This window comes from Uloborus diversus, unplaced genomic scaffold (genome assembly GCF_026930045.1).
Source record: "Uloborus diversus isolate 005 unplaced genomic scaffold, Udiv.v.3.1 scaffold_13, whole genome shotgun sequence".
NCBI lineage: Eukaryota > Metazoa > Arthropoda > Arachnida > Araneae > Uloboridae > Uloborus > Uloborus diversus.
In genome coordinates this window covers 10,528,274-10,534,273 of record NW_026557987.1, presented here as the reverse complement: position 1 = coordinate 10,534,273, position 6,000 = coordinate 10,528,274, and positions in this window count along the sequence as shown.

The window sequence follows — 6,000 nt, the reverse complement described above, 5'->3', positions numbered from 1 at the left end:
CACTTCTATAAAAACATCTTTAAAAAAGATTGCCTCGGAAAATCATGATTTGTTTCAAGATTCGTGTTGGTGAAACACTGTTGAAGGAATTATTTTGTTGGTGCTGTTTTTTTAGTAGCAAATGGTCTAAGCTTATCATCTTACTACTATTATATATGCGAAAGTTTGTATGGATGTATGGATGTTTGTTACTCTTTCACGCAAAAACTACTGAACGGATTTTGATGAAACTTTACAATAATATAGCTTATGCATCAGAATAACACATAGAGTAGTTTTCGTCCCGTTATGGGGGCAAAACCCCCCTTAGAGGAGCAATAAAATACAATTTTCGTATAAATTCTCTAATATAGGGATGAAAAAATACTTGCACATATTTACATTATATGTCCATCGAAAGCTTTGATTTTTCTGCTGAAGATGGCACTTCTTCGAAATTTCTAAGTAGAATAAAAAACGAGTTATGAGCTTTTTAGTTCCATGTTCGAAGGCTTTCCTCAACTCAGTACAGTATTTAGAGTATCATCTCAACTCAATGTCGATAGCGACTATTGTTGTATTGTTGACTATCTTTGCTTTTCGTGACTGTTCAAGGCTTTTCTCAAGTCATATCTTGAAGTAAGATTTTTGCACAAGATTGGCAAATGATACATGATTTGGCTGATCATTTTCCATTTAAATGGAACTTTAATGTAATTAATGGTTTTTATTATTATTTATGCTGATTGAACACTTACTCATTATCCAAACAACCAGCAGATCGCCAAAATTTTTGCAGAAAGATTTCCGTAGCTGATGCATTTGGCAGTTTTTTTCAACGTTGCTGTTTTTGAAGCCGAAGACTACGTCATAATGTTTCTCAGTTTTCACCATGTAAACAAAATATCGCCAATCAAAGAATTTTCAAAAGACTTTTTTTTACTGTGTTAAAAAATCCAGCAACTAAATTAGGCAAATCCATAAACAGCAAAAAAACTTCCATTAATTTTCCTTTTTGCACAATTTCAAAACAATCACCAAATTGTATTACTTATTTTGGTAACATTTCGGATGAAACTGTTTACGCGCCATTTTATGGTGACCAAAAATATCTCAGCATCTGGCGACGATATCTCTGTAACGAAAATTAATATCATATCGTTTTTACAAAGTAAGGAAAGAATGGGGGAGCATCATCGAAGGTACCCCTGAAACGAGTTTCGCAAATTCGGTAAAATCGCACCAAGAGCCACAATGATTGAAATCTTTTTAAACATGAGAAGAATAATTTCATGTTTTGGAAATTTGTATATGCTTAAATGTAGTGCTTTCGTTTCTAAATCAATACTATTTTGTTCTTTATACTTATTGCTATTTTACTTTTATGGGTAAGGAAGAAACTCTACTTTTAATCATGTCAAAGAGATGTGTTTTAAATTCTTTCACTTAAACCAGAAAAAAAAAGCAAGTAACGATTTTTTCTCATAATTATTACTGACCCAGGCAACGCCGGGTATTTTTGCTAGTACCTACATACTTTTTTTCTTTTTTAAAAAAAGTTAGCATAAAGGTATGCTGATTTATACTCCAGTTTAGCGGGGTAATTCTGGGTCAGTATATTTTCTGATATTTTAGATGTTTTTCTTATTTATTTCTAAGTGAATAATATAAGTATTAACTTCAACTTAACCTTTTCTATGATAAACTCTCTCTTAAAAAGAAATTTTAATGCTCCAAGTACAACATTAGATATTTTATCATCTTTAATTGCTGCTTAAGTATCATGCCCTTCAAATCAATTTCAGCTTTGAATATAATATGTGTCAGCATGCAATTATGGTACACATAAAGAAGCAAAATAAGCAATAAATTAATGCAAATCACTTCAGTGACAAATAAGGAGACAAATTCGATAATTATAACAAATCAAACTCTCTTGTCTTACTTTTAACTGCAAGAGAAATCAAATTCACAAATGTAGTCAATGAGAAAAACCCTGCTTGCAAAAAAATAAAAGTACCTCAACAAGCTGATATAGACAGCATTTAAATGCAAAATAAGCTTGTTTTGGAATTGTTTATGGCAAAGAAAAAAAAGGGAAGAATTTGCAATAACACAGTTGCAAAATCAATCCTATTTTTAAAATGTTAAAAGATGGTGCTATAACCGATTTCATTCTGTATTTGAACATCAGATATACTTCGTTGTGTATGATGATTAGCAACATATTCAATGGGTAACGTAACTTAAATTTTGGACAAGGAAAAAGCAAAAATGAATTTTCTGGAGCAAGGTGTCGGAAACTTTAGCTTGTTCAATCAAGACATTTCTAGAAGTAATTTGAAATAAGTACATTTTTTTCAGTCTGATAGTTGAAATTGAAAAGAAAAATCCTTGCAGTTGATAGAAACATGAATGATGAAGATGGCATACAACTACTATTAAAGAAATTTCTTCATCAAATTGTGGGCTAAGAGCAATAGCCAATTGTAGTCGGCTAGTAAGAGTAACTTCAAATTATTTCAATTATAATGTGTTATTTCTTAAACATAAAACTTTTTGTCATTAAAAAGTCTCTTAGTGGGCTAAGAAATGACAATTTAGAATAGTTAGTTACTTTTGACATGGATTACTTAAAAAAAAAAAAAGGGGGTGACCCATATTTGCCCCCATGTGTGACCCATAATTCCCCCGATCCGGGGTAATTCCTGGTCACTCGTTTAATTTAAATAAAATAAATATTAATGTAATTTTAGGTAAAGGTATCATTTGAATAATTTCTAAATTGTGTAAGTTTACTCCATGCCAAATTAAATCATTTTATCTTTTATACTTAAGAAGATATTAAGATGTTATCAGGGGTCGAAGTAGTCCTATATATCCTATATTTTCAAAAAAAGCCTCAAAATCGTCCTATATTTCCTATATTTTTCAAAAATGTCCTATATTTCCTATATTCCCATTTCATACCATATATATCCTTTAAAAAGAACTGTAAATAAACTTTCTGACATAGGATTTTTCGCTGAAAGTACGTGCCCAAACGAATTTCAATTTAAAAAACTCAAATGACTAAATTCTGCAACAGGCATCTTCTCTCATTAGCTACAGCAATGTGACGTCACTCTATAGTGGGTGGAGTTTCGGGAACTAGTGCTGGTTTTAGTATAGTATGGTATAGTTGGTTTTAGAATTTTGCATTTTGGGGGGGGGGGGGGGGGGGGGGCAACAGCCATTTGTTTTGTTTTCCGTCATGGTTTTTGTTTTCGTTGGTATATTTTTGTGTTCGGTGCATTTTCTGATCGGAATGTTCTAATTTTCTTTTTGCAATCTTTTCTTTTTGGGATTGTGGAATGGTTAGTTCCTTATGATGTTAAAACGTAGTTTGTTGTAATAAATGGAATTATAATGGCGAAATCGCATCGCTTAACAACATTTCGTGTGGAGTTGTTGAACCAGGAGGACATTAATTCTTCAAATTTTGGTGCATGGTGCACTAAAGGAAAAGATTATTTTACCGCTTTTTGCCATTTTTGCAACTTTTCAGTGCCCATAAACAATAGTGGATTTTCGCAATTGAGGCAGCATGCTAAAACATTCCAAGCATAAAGAAGACTCTGAAAAACGTCAGAAGGATCCTTCCCAAGCTCTTTTTGTTCTTAATACAAAGGGGGGGGGGGGTAAAGGGTTCAGTTTAGATATAAAATCTAAGAGCAGTGGAATTAGTACTTGGGTCATGAGTGAGGAAGAAAAAATAAAAATTATCTTTGTTCAAATTTTGGTTAGTTATTTAGTCTGTAAAGTACACTTTTTTCAAAAATTATTCTTTCAACTACTGGAAAGTCATTATAGATGAATTTTTTTGAAGTTTTTTTTAAACAAAATCATTGATAAGAATAACTGAATAATATATGATATGTATTATTTCTTTTTTCATAACAAAAATATTCATATAATATGTCCTATATTTGTCCTATATTTTTTGTGGAAAATGTCCTATATGTGACAAGTCGGTCACTTCTACCCCTGTGTTATGGCATTTTGATCCATAATTGCCCCGTCTGACCCTATATGAGGACTAGAATGGAAGTGGTTTGTTTTTGTCATCTGTAATAGAACCTTACCCCTACTTTTACGCTTTACGCGGCTTTTCTGTGCAACGTAACCCCTGGGTAAAACAAGGATCTACTATACTTAGTTCAAATTGCTCTTTGGTTATGAAATAGACAATTTTTCCTTCGTTCTATTTATTTTGTTTATCATTATTTTTTATTTAAACACTCATTGAGTCTTGGTTTCAGTGCCAGCATGCAATATTTTTAGTTGAATTATCTAAAAAAAAAAGTGCTCCTTTCTCTTGCATTCAAATGTAAAGACTAGAGTTTCCCAACCCTCGGGATTATCAGGAGCCAATCCCGCTTTATTGACTTTATTCTTCTAAAAATTAAATTTTTATGTCAAATAGAAAAAACACGCTTTCGTAGCAAAATGAACTAAAAAGTGAAAAATAATCTTTGGATGATAGTCATTGACCAATCACTTAATTTTAATGTAATACAAAAAAGCGTGGGGTGCTGTCTTATTTACATTTTTGCTTGGACAACAAATGGAAGAAATTCAAGACAACTGATAAGAACCCCCCCCCCCCCACGCTTTTTTGTATTACATTAAAATTAAGTGATTGGTCAACTACTCTCATCCAAGGATTATTTTTCACTTTTTAGTTCATTTTGCTACGAAAGCGTGTTTTTTTAGTTTTTAAACTATTATTTTATTTTTCTGTTTTTTATCAGGCAAAATTTGCAATTATTTCCTTTCGTAAAAGTCTTAGTACTGCAATATTTTTTACTTTCATTAAGTTTGACAAAGTTTTATATACGGGATATGACTGGCAATGTGGACGAGCAAAACATTTCGAATTCTAGTTTGAAAAGTTGACCTATAAACAGAAATTTATATCAAGTCCATGTGCAGTTTATATGCATTTTTATATACAGTTGAAATATTTATCCAGAATTGACGAAAATATTTATAAAACGAGTGCGAGGTAATATCTTAAAGTTAAGACAAGGGCACCCCGATGGGAAGCTACTGTGAGTCTTCGATGTATGTTTGCGGAAATCATATTTATATTACTTTGAAAATTTGAGATGCATTTGAAGAAAAGTTTTGTTCAACAATGGTCTGATCAGCAATGAATTTCCAATTAAAGGCTCACCTAAATTTTGGCATGAAATTAGTTAAAAACAATTCTATTTCATGTTCTAATTACCTTGGAACATTGGAACAAATTTTGTCTGATGCAGAAAAATTAAAGGTTTTTGTAGATATTTTTAAATAATTTTTGCGAGCATTTTTTAATGTTTTTTTTTTTTTTTTTAATTTTTTTCCTTTTTCACATTGTTGGATTTATGCCAAAATATTGATTAAAATTGGAGGAAACTAACACTTAAAAGAGTTAAAATTTGATTCATCACAGCAACGGGTGAATACTGATTGATTTCTCCAAGTCAGTCTCTAAAAGTTTTTGGATAACTTCGCTAATTAATATTACCTATCACTTTGAAGAGACATTTAAATACATGAACAGCTTAACTTACTGTACTGTCATTCGAGTCATCTTAAGAGTTTCGGACAAGTTTCTGTCGCTCCTTTTAAAATCGTGCCGAATATATAAATAGTGTCGGGTTTTTCATCGCTTTCTTATTTGGAGTGCACTTTTTGTAACTTCAAGATTTTGAGTGCATTCCTTAAATTTACAGAATTGCTCCAACATTGCATTCAGGCTACTCAGCGGGCTTTGGAATCTGTAATTCACTTTCTCTATTTTTTCTTAATCGTAGTTTATTGGATTTTAAATTTTAGTCATGATTTTCGAAAATGCTTCTAAATTTTAAGCACTTTGTCAATTGTTGAACGTATGAAAACTGAAACCTCCAATGAGAAAACCAATTCATTTTCAGGCCTACTCTATTTTTATTGTGTTCTTAAATGGTAAGACAAAAATTTTCTTGCTCTTTT